The sequence below is a fragment of the Barbus barbus genome (assembly GCF_936440315.1).
Source record: "Barbus barbus genome assembly, chromosome: 15".
Taxonomy (NCBI): domain Eukaryota; kingdom Metazoa; phylum Chordata; class Actinopteri; order Cypriniformes; family Cyprinidae; genus Barbus; species Barbus barbus.
The window spans coordinates 9462468-9479435 of record NC_136743.1 but is presented as its reverse complement, the minus strand read 5'-3'; positions in this window follow the sequence as shown (position 1 = coordinate 9479435).

The window sequence follows — 16968 nt, the reverse complement described above, 5'->3', positions numbered from 1 at the left end:
AATCAAACAATAGTTACTGGGTACAATGTGAAAAAAAAAACAAAGATCAAAGATCAGAATGATTTACAGTAGCACAACAAACGGAGGTTTAATATTTAAAGCCAGTAGTAGACTACAGAATAGGCTGTGAGTGACACCATTTGTTAATTATATTTAATCAAATTGTAATAAAAAGTTTTAGCTTCTGATGGAACTTTTGAAATAAAATAGGTGCTGTCACACCTACTAGCTGGAGTGCCCAAATGGCGATTGTAGCTCTGTGTAGCTTTGTTTTTCTGTTGGAATCTCTTATTATCATTCTCTGTTGTTTGAACTGCTAAATAACTTAATTATAACCATATTTCCGATATTATCTCTCAAACAAACTTGTAATTTTTTGCTTTTAATCTAAATCTACATAAATCACTAGTGCAGCGCGTTGGCATTTCATTAGCCTGTTAGATTGTCATTCGCGTTTCCATTTAGGGAATGGGGGAGCTGTGGTTGGGCGGACCCCCAGCTTTAGAGTCTTCAGTGGTTTATCACCTCCATCCGAATAGGCGATCTATTTCTGCATCCTCTCAGATTTCGCTGCCGAATAAAATGGAGCGGCTGACTGCGTCGATATATCAGAGGATGTATAAATACACGGGGCAGTCTGTGTGCTCGCTGAACGTGGTTACTTTACTGTCAGCGTATCAAGCAGAGATTTTGGAGGAAATGGGATGGCAGTTGGAACCCAGCACTCTGGGACGAAATTTGCATCATGAATGATCTGATTCTGCACTCTTCCTGCGGCGCAGTTCAGTGCTGTGGACTTATGATTGGCAGTGTCAGGTGATAGAGCGTTATGGCTAAACCTGTCAGGCTTGGGCGACACGCCGAAATTAGAGGTAATGGATGCTGCTTATGACCCTAATAAAGGGTTGTTTTACCCAGCCCTCGAGAAAATGAGGGAAAACAACACCCTCAGGAGACAGGAGGATGAAGCTTTTAAACTCTGTTTGCCATGCAAAGCAAGTGCCGCGACCACCCTCTAAACCACCACGACAGGGCTTCTCTTTTCTGCCCTTCTCTCTCCGCCCGCAAAGGGCTGGGGAGCAACTCTAATGGGCAGAGCTGTGAGCGGCGTGTGGCCTCTGCAGCTGACTCACAAACATATAAATTATTTAGAGTTGCTAGCAGTGTGGTTAGCCCTGAAACATTTTCTGAGCTTCATCAAAGGGCGGGGTGTGTTAGTGAAAACAGACAATTCCACAGTGGTTACTTGCATCAATTGACAGGGGCACACGCGCTCCCTTCAACTGCATCAGTTGGTGAGGCTGATCATGTGGAGTGACACAAGGCATTTATCTCTCAGAGCATCTCACCTTCTGGGAATTTTAAACAGAGGGGCAGATCTACTGTCCAGAGGAAACCCCTGTATGGGGAGTGGAAACTCCATCCTCAGGTGGTGAACCAGATATGGCAGAGGTATGGTCAGGCAGCCATAGATCTCAATGGGGGGGGGTGGAATTTACCACCCTCACCCAGATAGGATAGCTTTCTCGGCTTGGCCCGTGAGAGGTGGAATTTGAATGCAGCAGGTCTGCCTCCATCGATCATGCATACTATACAGAGTGCAAAAGCCTCCTCTACTCGCTCACTTTATAGCAATAAATGGCGAGTCTTTGAAGACTGGTTTGAATCATATTGTCCCTTTTCAATGCTCAGTGAGGGATATTTTATGCTTTCTTCAAGATTTTCTAGATAAGAGGAAGGCTTTCTCCATCATTAATGTGTATTCAGTAGCTATTTTGGGCGCTATGATTTTTCATTGACCTGGCCATTCGGATTGACAATCTTCTTCGCTCCCGACGTCAACTCGTTTCTCCTCGGCTCCAGTCGGCACTACAGATTCATTCTCTGATCCCGAACCCATGCAGATCGGATTCACTCACCTCAGTGAGGAGGAGAGAGAGAGACACATTCGTAAAAATCTGTGTCTGTATTGCGGACTCTCAGGACATATGAGGGCTACCTGTCCCACTTGTCCATCACGCAACCCCCCGGCGGTGAGTTCTAATTTGAATCCATCCACTGTACTAGAAATACCAGTCACTCTAACGATTGGCGGGCAAATCACGGAAACTTTGGCTTTGATTGATTCTGGAGCTGCGGGAAATTTCATTGATGCTAGTTTTGCAAAGACTCACAACATTCCTCTTGTCCCTTGTTTATCTCATCTGGCAGTGGCAGCACTAGACGGTCGCCCGCTGGGTTCTGGCCGAGTCCAATCCATCACGAGGACATCCAATTATGTGTTGGAGTTCTTCACACCGAATCCATCAAATTATTTGTTTTCCCATCACCGCAGACTCCAATCATCCTGGGATTACCCTGGCTAGAAAAACACAATCCTTCGATTTCCTGGTCCGAAAGACAAATTACTCAGTGGTCAGAATCCTGCCGACAGAATTGCCCCCTTTCTACCTCAACCAGAAAGGTGACGTACACGCCCAAATTACAACTCCCTCCTGAATACCACGATCTCGCAGAGGCCTTCAGTAAAACCAAAGCCACCCAGCTTCCACCGCACAGAACAGATGATTGTGCCATTGACCTTCAACCAGGTTCACAACCTCCCAGGGGGAGAATCTTCCCTCTATCCCAACCTGAAGCACAGTCTATGAAATCGTATATTGAAGAGGAACTCGCTAAAGGATTCATTAGACCATCCACCTCACCTGCCTCTGTCGGATTCTTTTTTTGTCAAGAAGAAGGATGGGGGACTTCGTCCTTGCATTGATTATCGAGGGCTCAACGACATAACCATCAAATTCCGCTATCCACTACCCCTGGTCCCAGCAGCTCTAGAACAATTCCGTGAAGCAAGATATTTCACCAAGCTAGACCTGCGCAGCGCCTACAATCTCATTTGCATTCAGGAGGGTGACGAGTGGAAAACTGCCTTCTCCAACACAACTGGGCATTATGAATATCTTATGCCGTTCGGGCTTGCAAGCAGTCCCTCTGTGTTCCAGTCATTAATTAACGATGTCTTCAGAGACATGCTTAATCGCTGGGTCATTGTCTATATCGACGACATTCTGTTTTACTCAAAGTCATTCTAAGATCATGTCAAACACGTCCGAGCAGTCTTACGTCACCTCATAGACTATCACTTATACGCCAAAGCCGAGAAATGTGAGTTTCATGAAGAATCTGTGTCTTTCCTCGGCTACATGACCAGTGCTGGAGGGGTAGCTATGGAGGATAAGAAGATACGAAATGTAGTCAACTGGCCTCAACCCGCCACACTGAAGGAACTTCAGCGCTTCTTAGGGTTTGCTAACTTCTACCGGAGGTTCATTCGTAATTTCAGCACAATAGCAGCTCCCCTGACTTCCATGACAAAGAAGGGGAGTCAACGCCTTACCTGGTCTCCGGCAGCTCATCAGGCCTTTCAATCCCTCAAGGAATGATTTACCACCGCACCCATTCTACATCATCCAGACCCAGAACGAGAATTCATTGTAGAAGTGGACGCCTCCAGCACAGGCATTGGAGCGGTCCTTTCACAACGTCAGGGCAATCCACCCAAACTTTATCCCTGTCCCTTTTTCTCTCGCAAACTCAATTCCACCGAACAGAATTACGTTCGAGGAGTGGCATCATTGGCTCGAGGGAGCCAAACACCCTTTCACTGTCCTCACGGATCATCGGAACCTTGAGTATCTGAAATCAGCCAAGAGACTCAATCATAGACAGGCGAGATGGGCACTCTTATTCACAAGATTCAACTTCAAAATTACTTACCGTCCAGGCTCACAGAATACCAAGGCAGACGCACTCTCACGACTCTACGAGTCCTCTACCTTTACTCCTAATCAAGAACTCATCATCCCATCCTCCATCATTCTCGCACCTATTCAATGGGATACCATGACTGAGATCACTACCGCCCACAACACTGAACCTCCACCAGCCGAGACTCCACCTAACCTCACATATGTGCCCCAATATCTGCGACAACAAGTCCTAAGTTTGGTCCATTCAACCCCCAGTTTTGGACACCCAGGTATAACAGCCACACTTCAACTAATGAACAACCGTTTTTGGTGGCCTTCTATTCAGACTGAGACGATCGCTTTCATAAAGAACTGTCACATGCAACATCTCCAAGTCACCTCACCAATTGGCCGCTGGTCTGCTCCATCCATTACCCATTCCTCAACGTCCATGGTCACACATAGCCGTCGATTTCATGACGGACCTACCAGCATCGCAGGGTCATACCACCATTCTCACTGTTATTGATCGCTTTTCCAAAACCTGCCGTCTGATCCCTTTACCCAAGCTGCCCACAGCCTTCGAAACCGCCAAGGCCCTGTGTAATTACGTCTTCAGGTTTTACGGTCTTCCCGAGGATGTGGTCTCGGATCGAGGTCCTCAATTCACCTCACGAGTATGGACAGCTTTCTGCCAGAAACTCAATATCAACATGAGTCTCACTTCCGGTTATCATCCCCAATCCAATGGCCAGGTGGAACGTCTCAATCAAGAACTCACTCGAGTCCTTCGATCATACTACCACCGAAATCAGTCCGATTGGAGCCGCTACCTATTCTGGGCCGAATATGCTCAAAATTCACTCTGCAAACCTGCTACTGATATTGTTACGAATCCTGGCCATGCACTTCAGTTTACTCACCACCAGAGGTCACCCGTTCACCACAGTGACTATTTTCACTCACAAGCACATTGGACTCCATTTCCCACCATCCATTGCACTCCCTAATCACGCACAGCTGTTCTCAATTATCACACCCACACCTGATCACCATTTCACAATCACCACCACTCTCTACTTAAGCCTGGGACTTGCTCTTGCTCACCGCCGAGTATTGTTAGCCTGCTACCTTACAAAGCGTTCCTAGTTTTCATAGTCTTGCCTTGCCTTGTTTTCCTTTCCGTGTCTGACCCTGCCCGTGTTTTCTGGATTTACCCCTTTGCCTTGCCGTTTGGACTGTGTTCGCTCCCCGTTTGGATTATTGCTTTCGTTTCTGGATTATCTCTCTGCCTTGCCCCTTTGGATACTGTTCGCCGATCGTTGACCCACGCTTGCTCCACGGATTGCTGTGTCTTGCCCTTGCCATACCTGTTTGCCACTGTCTGACCCTGCCTGTTTCTGACCATGTTTAATAATAAAGCTTTGCATATGGATCCGCATGTCTCACGTCTCGTCAGCCCCGTAACAGATATCACACCCTTCCAATGCACTCTGGGATTCCAACCCCCTCTCTTCCCCTGGTCGGGAGCCCCCTCAGAACTCCCTGCCGTCAACTCATGGTTACAAAATAGTGAGGAAACATGGAATGAGGCTCATACCCATCTCCCGAGAGCAGTTCGTTGATCAAGTGAACAAGCCAATCGTCGCCGGCACATCAATCCCAATTGGCTGTCCACTCGGGACCTTCGTCTATGGTTACCCTGCAAGAAGCTCAGTCCCAGGTACGTGGGTCCATTCAAAATCTTTAGACAAATAACTCCTGTTTCATTTCGTTTGGCTCTACCTGCCCATTACCGTATCTCACCCACTTTTCATGTCTCTCTGCTCAAGCCCGCTGGTGGTCCGAGAGGAGCGGAGGTCCATGAGGAGGCTGGTGACCAGAGGGCTCCTCCCATCATCATAGATGGCGAGGAGGCATATCAAGTTTGAGAGATTCTGGACTCTCATCCCCGGGGCAGGATACTGGAGTGTCTAGTGTCTATAGTGTCTAGTGGACTGGGAGGGGTACGGCCCGGAGGAACGGTCATGGGTCAATGCAGAGGACATCTTGGATCCATCTCTTACCGTAGACTTTCATCGAGATCACCCGGATAGGCCGGCTCCGAGACCCCGGAGTCGTTTGCCTCTTCGCGTCAGGAGCCGCTCACAGGGGAGGGGCTCTGTCACGAATTCAGCCTCTGTGGCTCCCTCCGATCACCACCAGAGGGAACCCTCACCTGAATATTAACTCTGTCATTCGGACTCCATTTCCCATCTTACCCCGTACCTGAGACTGATTACCTGCACAGGTGTTCCCTATTGACTGGTCTATTTAAACTGCTCCTCCCTTGCTCTCAGTGCGAAGTCTTGTTCTTGCCATGCAGACATTTCTGAGCGGTTTTCCTGTGTTTGTTTTCCTGTTGCCGACCTGGACTGTTTACCCATTGCTGAAAGAACTCTGCCTGCCTATTCTGACTCTGCCTGCCTTGTTGATCTGTCCTGTTATCTGTCTGCCGCCTACCCAGATCTCTAGTCTGAACTCTGTTGATGATTCTGTCCTGCCTACATGGTATCTGACGTCTGAGATTGACTTATGCTTGTATGACCATTCTTGTGAATTAATAAAGCTGCACATGGATCTTAACGACACTGCCTCTGCGTTACACATTGCACACTAAGTCTGAAATTTTCGCACATTTAAAAATAAATACGACCTCACGCTGTGTCAATCACGTTTACACACTGCCTCCAAAACGTTCATCTGTCATAAAACAAATTTGGATCGGGTTCGATTTTCTGCATTTTTCGCATACGTAGCATGCATTTTGAGAGGTGTTTTGACAATTCAGAGCCACCGTACAAGCGAACGGCAAAATCGAGAATGGGGACTGTCAAGTTCATCCACTTCATCTCGCAGTGCAAAGCACTGTAAAGATCCTTGCGCACCGAGTTCACAGAAATTACTGGTCTTCTTTTTAATATCTGGCTCTAGTATTGCTAGCAAAGCATCAAACTGAGCAGGTAATAATGTGTTAATATTTATAATGTTTTTAATACCATTATAATGTGCTTTATTGTTCTCAGTGGCATCTACGCTAATATTAGTCTGTTTTATTCTTATTCTGAGGTCACCGTAGCCACCAGATCCAGTTCCTATCCAGTCTAGATGGTGGGTCAGCACCTAGAGATGATCCCTACAGGCCAGAATGTCAGCCATGTCAGCTAGATGAGGCCCAGAGACCGATCCCCTCCGAAAACCTTCTTGGCCATCAGAACAAGACCACGGGAACCAGAGGTTGCCCTCAGCACAATCTGACCTGTGTTACAGGCTGGAATCAAACCTGCTGGTTTCGTCTGGCCAGAAGAGAACTGGCCCCCTGACTGAGCCTCGTTTCTCCCAAAGTTTTTTTTTTTTTTTTTTTTTGTCACCGATGGAATTTTGGATCCTTGCCACTGTCACCTTTGGCTTGCTTATTTGGGGACGCTTGACTGATTGCACAGACATTGGAAGAGAGCTGAACTGGATGATGACATCACTGAATCACCAATGAACTGACTTTAACTGGAAAAATGACTTGTTATTGTCCTCTTGCATTACTGACAAACTATTTTCCCGTTTGACTCTGTAAAGATGCTTTGACACAATCAGTATTGTATAAAGAGCTCTATAAATAAAGGTGACATGAATTTATACACTGTAACGCCTGTTTTTTTTTCTGCCAAATTTTAAATATGTAATTGTGAACTGTAGTAATATTTGTAAATGTTTGTTTGCAAACATTTTGTTTAGCTAGTTTAGTTTTTTTTAGTTTATTAAAGTTTTAACTGATTTTGGCAGTTGTATTACAGATGTATTATTTGTCAACTGGAGATTTAAAAGGACAGTTCACCCAAAAATGCAATTTACTGACCCTCCGGCCATCCAAGATGTAGATGACTTTTTTTTCTTCAAGCCTGTATGTTTAGTCTGTATGAAAAATGTTATAAATGCAGACTGTTATTAAATAAAGGCTATTATGTGTTGTAATGTGTGTTTTTAGTGACTGATAGACACCAGTTAATCATTTTTAATAATGTTCATGTTCACGTTTAATGATGTTCTTTGCAGAAACAACTTTGAAAACCAGAGCAATATCAGTGAAGGGTCCAATGTTTCTTGTATTGGTGGACAAGTAAAATATATTCTTTCCTCATTATGAGTTAAACATTAATTTTAATTAATCTGTTGCACTGCAATAACCAGACAAGACTCCAGACAATGCTTTTGATATGCTTTATTCATGACTGGGAGTATCTCACACAAGTCACAAAGAAAATACACCGGCAAAAAGATTTTAGAAGTTTATATAGGATAGGTACATGAGCAAAGATAGCATGATATGTTTAGGCCTATGTTATTTTTCTCTAATATAACTGGCTCCTAATATATGCAGTTTAGAAATTCACCTTCTTTGTTACTAGGCAGAAGTAAATTTTGAAATTTGATTTGCTCAGCTTGTTGCTTTAGTTAAAATGTTTAAATATTAAATATTCAGACAGCAGTCTAGTACTTGTTCCTTCTACATCAATTGTTTTACCACACTAACTTTAACCAGGACCTTTTAATTAAAATTGTATTTCTTATGCATATGAAAGAATAAGATTTTAGTCTTGCAAGCAAAAAGATATGTTAGTTATGACATTGAGCTTCATGAATTTAGTATGATTGTCAAAGAGAAAAAAGTAAATGGATAACAAATGAGTTGTGGTAAATGTAATTATCAAAGACTCATGAAGTCTCATGGAGATGCACATAGACACAATCTCCTTTCTCAAGAGTCAAAGAGATTGAATTAGCTGTTGATTCATAGCGGTTTTCAATTCCAGTCTAGTGTCCCCCCCCAGATTCCTCCCGGACCCTGCTCTGCACATTGTGTGTGTATCTCTTATCACTTCAGACGTTTGGTCTATTCGACCGTATGTGCCCTGCAAAGCGGACATAACAGGATATAGCGCCATGATTCCAGTTCGAAGCAAGCGTATACTGTATGTTCCATTTAAAGGGCATTAGTGTGCGAGTTGTGAATTTAATTTAATTAATTTTTTATTTATTTTTTCAGAGGTATATTATGTTACACTTCATACTTCTCTAGTACTTTTGTCTGTGTGTGATAGGATCCTTAGTCCTATTAACAACAGGGAAGTTCAGAGATATTTTTGATACCTGGGTTTCCGAGTTGGGCGAGCCATAAACTTTAAATATGGCAGAGGAGAGAAACATAGCAGTAGCACTGTAAAGTTTTTATTTTCTCATAAAATCTACATTGCTTTCTCCTGCCATTACAGTAATGTATATTTGCATACAGTATGTACTGAACACAGCGAAAATAGCATTTATTTGACCGAAATTTAGAAATCGTCAGCCAGCTGAATACCTATAGATATCGCTGAATGGGACGCTTAATTTGATTCAAAACCTGTTAGATATTGACTAAATACAAATCTATACCTTTTGGCTTAAATAAAATTTCCTCAAGAAACAGGCAAAAAATGAATTGAATTGAATGGTGGCTGTCCACTACTATTTCTGGGGGTTTTTTTGACAACAAAGCACTTGAACATTAAAAACTTGTATTACAACTTCAGAAGAGGGAAGTAAGTTTCCGATAGCACACGATCGCGGCATTACAATTTTGCAACTATGCAGAAATTTTTTTGGAGTGCTATTCGGTAAGGCTGGTTCACACATTGACAGTACACATTTTTCCATTCCACTACGTTACTTGTTTTTCTTGATTAAATTCACATCTTGCAACTTTTTTAAGGTATGTGTCACGAATCCGGTCTGTGGCCTTCCGCCCAATAGCCAGCAGAGGTCGCCTCTCCATCATATTGACTCTCACACCACACCGCACACTTAACTACAATCAGGGGTGTGAAGTAATGAATTACAAATACTCACGTTACAGTAATTAAGTAGTTTTTAATCAGTAATTGTACTTATTTTGAGTAGTTTAAAGTTTTTTTTTACTTTTACTTGAGTACATTTTAAGTGATGTATCGGTACTTTTACTCCTCTATTTTCCTCCGTGTGTGGTCATTACATGCTTATTTTAATTTTATTTTTATCCATTTATGTGATTGGATAGAGAGATAGTAATCAGTCTCGTGACTTTCGTCAAATCAATGTGCATAGAAAACTTTAACCACCAGCAGCTTCATCCAACAGTTTGAAGGGAAGGTGTTTTTAAAAATCCAATTTCTGAAGGCCCAAGCTCCAAATGCCAGTTCTGCAGCAAAATGTTGTAGCACATTATGCAAACCCACGAGAAGAAAGCTGTTAAACAAGGAGGTATCTGTTATTTGAAATAAATGTTGCAGATAAAAGTCAAATAAACAAATTGTAAAATTATTGCATTTGCTTGTAGGCTAGCCCTGGCTGACTGATGTTTAACTAATATAGGCTAGTCATTGATGTATACATGTATAAAGCCTTCTAGAGACCGCTTGATTTCAGCAATCCTATAAGATCAATGTGTGACATTGTATGAGTCTAATAAACTTGGTTACAACATGCTTGCAGACTGTTCGATGATGACACCATATTGACTCGTACACTATGACGCACGTTACTATAGAAAAATAAAACGTCATCGGCATGTGCTAGTAAACAAAAAGAGCATGATGATCACACTTTTGTAGTTTTTATGTGTGCTGAAAAAAGTGGAAGCAGCAAAAGAGGACGGAATATATAGCCTATATTTGCTTGTGCTTTGATGCTATTAAAATATTATTTTCTATTGTTTATGTCCAAAACGATAACAATAGAATACCAAAAGTCATAACAACCCAATGAACTACAAAAATAAGAAAATGTATTTAAAGCTCATACTTTCTTTGATTCTCTGTGCTTTGTTTTTATGAAAAAGAATGTTTTTGCGAGTTTTTGTTATGGACTAAATGCTCTAGACGGCTTGCATACAGCATTTCTTTTTGTTTCAGCGAAAAAGTGAATTTATTTATACTAAATATAGCACTGTCAGAAGTCTAAAATTAATAAAATAATATATATATATATATATATATATATATATATATATATATTTTTTTTTTTTTTTTTTTTTTTTTTAATTGGCACATGTTAGTTTTCTAATCCATTATACTTTTCCCAAAGCCTTAAACATGTATGATTAACTGACATTGTATATGACACCACTTGTAATGACTAATTTTAACTGGGAGATGGCGCCCTTTAACTTTCTTGTAAATATAGAGATGGTCCTCACTGCAGAACACAAGATCCAGGGGGTGAGGTTGGCTCCAGGTCCAACTCCTCTCACATTATATACACCTAAACCTACCCGTCTCCTCCCCCTGATCCCCAAACCCACCCATTTCCACCCCCTAGATCTTTGTTCTGCAGTGAGGGGCTACTGTAAATATAGGCAATTGTTTTTTTAGAGAGTATGTGTTGACTCTTGAATGCCTCTAGAGGTCTCTAAATAGCCTATTACAGTTTTTCTCAGTTGCTTTGGTGCATTTCTCAGATCAGAAATGAAATTTTGTTTTGAACTACTTGTTCAACCTCCACATCATCTAGTCACTTGTGCACATCATAAAAGCAGTTTCTCATTCTTTTGAACAAATTGCGATTGCTTTGGTACATTCATGCAACTGATTATGTACATTTGTCTGCTGTTTCCTACATTATCAGTTGCTATTGTCACGTTGCTCAAAATGTATTATATAGTTCTCTGTACTATTGTCTTACCCCTCAAAACATCTAGTCATTAGTTCATCGTATAAGTCATTAAATGCAAAATGGTTGATCTAGTTGTCATAAACTGTCAAGCATATTTTCTACACAACTTTTTGTAAATTTACCATGAATTGTGCAAGTGAATCTTGACTCTCTTATTAAGTAAGAGAATATAGGTCACCCATTTATAAACCAATTCTCTGAAATAGCTCAAAGGTGCATTTCATGACCCTTCAATTGGAAAGCACATATAGACAGAGGACAACACAAAAGTTACAAATTCTGACGATGGATGAACATCCAGAAAACGATCAGGGTCAACAGCCGACACATATGAAGGGTGCAGCTATTGGCTGCCCACTGCTCCAGGTGTGTGTTCACTACTGTGTGTGCACTTGGATGGGTTAAATGCAAGCACAAATTCCGAGTATGGGTCACCATACTTGGCCACACGTCACTTCAAGAAAAAAAAAATCTAAAAATTGGGAGATCGACCATAATAATTCAAACATTTTGAAACAGTCTCTTTCAATCAATATCCCACAAACAGTAATGTGTATATTTGTACTTTTGAAAGGAAATATGGCATACATAAGAAGTACAGCCTTCTGCATTTCAGTACACTAACTGTCATCCAAACTGTTGCCATAGTTTACATCAGGTAATACTACCGTAACAGAGTGCACTGTTACACTTCACACTACTTTACATGTAATACATTCGTACAAAAATAAATGTACTGTGTAAATACAAATGGTCATATACTTTTTTTTCTATGTACTATTGACTCTTCTCAACAAATATCAGATTTTTTAATAGAACCTTAATTTCCATGGTTGACTGTCATGGTGAAAAAACAACTAAACATTTTGACCAGTGTGGCTCACACAATGACAAAAATACTTTATATTTTGGTGGCCTTGGCCAAATTACTGACACGATAACTAGGTTTTGAAGCATATTAAATGTTTTGGGTGAGTAACGACATTTAGCAGACATGCAATAAAGTTCTGAAGTTCCAGCAAACAGTTGTGACATTTGCACTCACAGTTTAGAGAATTTTAAGACTGTTTCGAAAAATGTCCCAAAGCAATTGAGAAAAACTGTAAGAACCCTTAAAGCACAGCATATGAAAAAGCTCAAAGCAGGATCTCTTAGTCTAATAGCGCACAAACAAACAAAGAAATCAATGAATAAAAAAATAAATCATGGTGACAGTATATATAATGGTATATGCTGGAAATTGCAGAGTATATTAATTAATTCAATGCACTGAATTAAAGTGCTTTAAAAATAAAAGGTTATTTTTTCTTTTCCTTTTTTCTTTATTTTGTAATTGTATTTATTTATTTATTGAAACTAGATGGATGAAACCAAAGGGATTTTTTAGAAAGACTTTGGTATTCAGCTTGCTGTTATTTCATTTTATTTATCCATTTTTTATTATGTTTTTGTTTGTTTGTTTTTGAAGCATTTCATGGATATACTGCATTACAGTATTGCAGCACAGTATAAATTCAGACTGAGAGAGGAAAATGAGTGACAACTCCGCAGGTTCAAGTTCCACAGCAGTCTACATGAGTCAGAAGTGGAAATAATATCCCAGCATCATATTGAAAGAAAGGCACTCTGTTCTTCTAATGACAGCTTGTGATGCATGCTAATTATGGCATGTGATGTAAAATCATAGCTCTTGTGTCTTAACCCATGACGAGGAAGAAAAAGAGTGGTATAGCCCACCATAGGGTTGTCACGTTTTTTGCAGCATGCCAGTCCTGCTACTCTCCTGACCAAAGTCCAATCTGTCACGCTGTCTCAGCCTCCAGAGTACTGCCAGTCGTTTACAGCTCACAATTTATTACACTATTAACTTTTATTACCATTGCAGCACCACCATCCACTTCTTCATACAACGAGCAAGGCCACCAGAGTTTGAATCATAAAAACGAGATATGTCACCTTTTACAGTGCACATGTGTCTCGGGGTTCACGCTTGACACGCTGTATGCATCAAGTCTCATCACGATATAGGCCTACGCCGTGAAACCTTATACACTGTAAAAAAAAAAAAAAAAAAAATTAAGGCAACCAGCTTCAGCAGATGTGTGAGTTCTCTCAACTTATTTTTGTAGGAGATTCTCAACTTTTTGTTGTATAAACTTAAAACAACAAGTTGAGAAAACTCAAAAATCTGCTGAAGCTCGTTGCCTTAAAATTTTAAGTTGACTCGACTTCTTTTTTACAGTGTACATAAAAGCAAAAATTAAGCCAGGCTTTCTGAAGCTTTGAATCAAATGAACCGATCAAAATCTGAAGCGTTCAAAACCCCAGCGCGCTCTGAATCCGAATATTTTCAATGTCATGTTCCATAAAAAAATGTTTTCATTAAATCATTGACTTTTCGAAACAGAATGTAACAAAGCATCGTTTACTGATATCAAATAATTTGATTATTCTGTGCTCTGAAGCATGGATTCAAAACAGAAGATTCGAAGTGCCCATCACTACTTTTTGGTATAGGCTGTCTTCCTGTTTACAAAGAAAAAATGTTTTTGAATGCTTTTTCTACGCATGCGCATATGTGCTCAGCCAGAGTGTTTGGTAGGTTAGACCTCATTCAGAATTTCTCCTGGCTGTGAGAGCTAATTAATCTAATTTAAGCAGCACCAGCACAGACACAGATGAACCCAAGGGCCTGCTTTGTGTTTTTCAAATTAAGAGGACTTTTCTCTGTGTCTGCGTGGAGTCATTAGGGGAAGGGTTTTTTGGGAGAAAGAACTGAACAGCGAGCAAGTCATATCAAAGCACATCCCTAATTCAGTTGAATCTTGGACAACACGACAAATTGAATCTGCTGCACTAGCTTAATATGAATAATATTCCAATTCTTTAACTCTGAGGTCCAATCTGGTGCTGAATAATAAATGGTCACACACGGGCTAGTTTAACATTAGCACTCATTAGCAAATGGCAAAAATCATTAAAACAAAGCCATGATAACCTGTTATGTTTAATAGGGAATCATTTGGTGAGGTGACATGGAAGATTACGCCTGATGTATTTTTATAAAGTGGCTAGAATGTTTTAATGCATCGGATTTCATGAAGAGAAAGGAGGTGTAGATGGAGGAGATTCTCCACCCCTCCCTGGTTGTCCACTGGGCCATATTGCAGATGTCAGAAATCCACCAGACACCGTTCATCAATCTATTTTTTTATGTTGTCTCCCTATTTCTATGGCAACCCTTATTTTTATTTTATTTTTATTTACACATTCATTTATTTGTTGTCAAGTTTCTTAGTGGTTCTTCACTAAAGAACAAATCAGCATTTAGTTTTTTGTTATAGTTTACAAGCAAGCATGGATTTTTTTTCTAATTTTATTACACAATTCCCATACATTTATGAGCAAGTTAAGCATTAGGGTTATTAATAATATATTTTTTAAATTTGTCCACTATTATAATAGTGCACTTTTTAAACTAGAATCAATACCTACAAAAAATGATTATTATTAAAATAACTAATTATCATTTTAAAATAATAATAATTATTATTATTTCTGATTTATAGGTTTAACAAAGCACAATTAAAATCTTTCCAGTCCTTGCTATATCATGGCCCTAAACAATTGTCCTACATGGCTGCTTTGGACCAAGTCTGGAAGCACTAAATGAACTCAGACTAGAACGTAGACACTTCCAGAATACTCTTTAATGCTGCTTTTGCAACAGGGCTCTCAAGTAGAGCTGAGAAGCTAAACAGGATCCGGGGAGAGTGGAGAAGCACAGACATAATAGATGGATCACATGCTATTTATACAGGCTGGCTTGTAAAACCAAGCGTGAAAGGAGAGATAATGAAGGAGAGTGAAGGAGGAAGAGAACATGTTGACTCGCGCTAATCTGTTTCATCTCTCTGTACACTCCCTGTATGTTTTTCTCTTAAGATGAAGAGAAAACCACACAGACTCATTTTCAATCTGAAGATCAAATCCTTACATTCACCGGTTCAATATTGGGCCATGCTTAATCCAAATCCCCAATATCTCCTCAGCCAATAGGAAGCTAGCGCTGTAACTACCCTGACAAACAGATTTTGCAGTGTTAGCATAACAGCACAGAGCTGTTTAATCATGATGTTAGTTTTTAGGCCAACCAGAGAAGGCTAATGGTTTTTAGAGCAATGGTTTTGGGTTTATAACTGAAATAAGTCTATTGATTAGACACTTTCTCACTTACGACTACTGTACCACAAAGATGTGAATTTATATTCTATATTCAAGATTCAAGATTCAAGATTTGTATTCGTCACATACACAATTATACAGAGTATAACCAGCAGTGAAATGTAAGTCAGGTCCGCTCCAAGGAAAGAAATATGAAATACCATTCAAAAGTTTGGAGTCAATTAAATTTTTTTAAATTACAGAAAAATGTCAAATAAATGCTGTTCTTTTGAAGTTTATATTCATCAAAGAATCATTAAAAATGTAACATGGTTTCCACAAAAAGATTAAGCATCACAACTGATTTCAACATTGATAATAGGAATTCAGCATACTGTATTATAAAGGTAAGCATAAGAGACAAAAATGACTGACCCTAGACTTGAACAGTAGGCCTAGTGTACAGTATTAGATGAATAGCTATTTTAGTCCCTACTTGCAGTAGAATGTAACATGAAGCACGTCTGAGCTATGGCTATGTATATTTTATGTTGTAGTACAAAATAGAGACAGTGGGGTAAAGTGTGCTACCTCTTGTTTTAAATGTCCATATACAAAAGGAAGCAAATGGCAGAATTTTCCAGAAAAAAGCAAACATTTCATTAATTCTGTGGTGAATTTTGTAAATAATTTATGTGAATGTTTAGTATGAGAAATTTCAGATGTTGCTGTTTAGTTGGTGCTTTCACAATCACAACTAAAGAAGATATTTATGTTAGCATTACCCCATGAAGCATGTTTTCCTAAGGAGTTAACCTAAGGCTGATGATACATGGCAACTTTTTTGAGCAATTTTGCCTGGTAACTTTTTTTGAGCAATGTTTTTTGGGCACTTTCCCACTGAGAATGGGTAACAAATTTCTATCTGAACACTTTAGATCGGTCGTAGGCCCTGTGTCTCACCTGGGGCCTATTTCATAAAACAAGTTTACCAAATAAGCCAGGTTTATTTCAGTTAGTCTGATGTATTGTAAGATGATTTGGTTCTAAATAAGTCAGACTAACTGAAATAAGCCTGGCTTATTTGGTAAACTTAAAGGCCCCCGGTTACCTGTTTACGGCAACATTAACCAAAGTTGCCCAGTGAAACATCGGCCTAAAGGCTGTGACACCAAACTGACAAAAAACAACTCGATGAAAGCTGACTGTGTTTGGGCTAAAGGTTGTACTTGAACACACTGCAAAGACTGCAGCCAATGGCTAACTAGCACTTACTTTAGGTTCTGCATATACAAACTGTTAACAAAACAGTGTTTGCTTACCTTTTTGAATA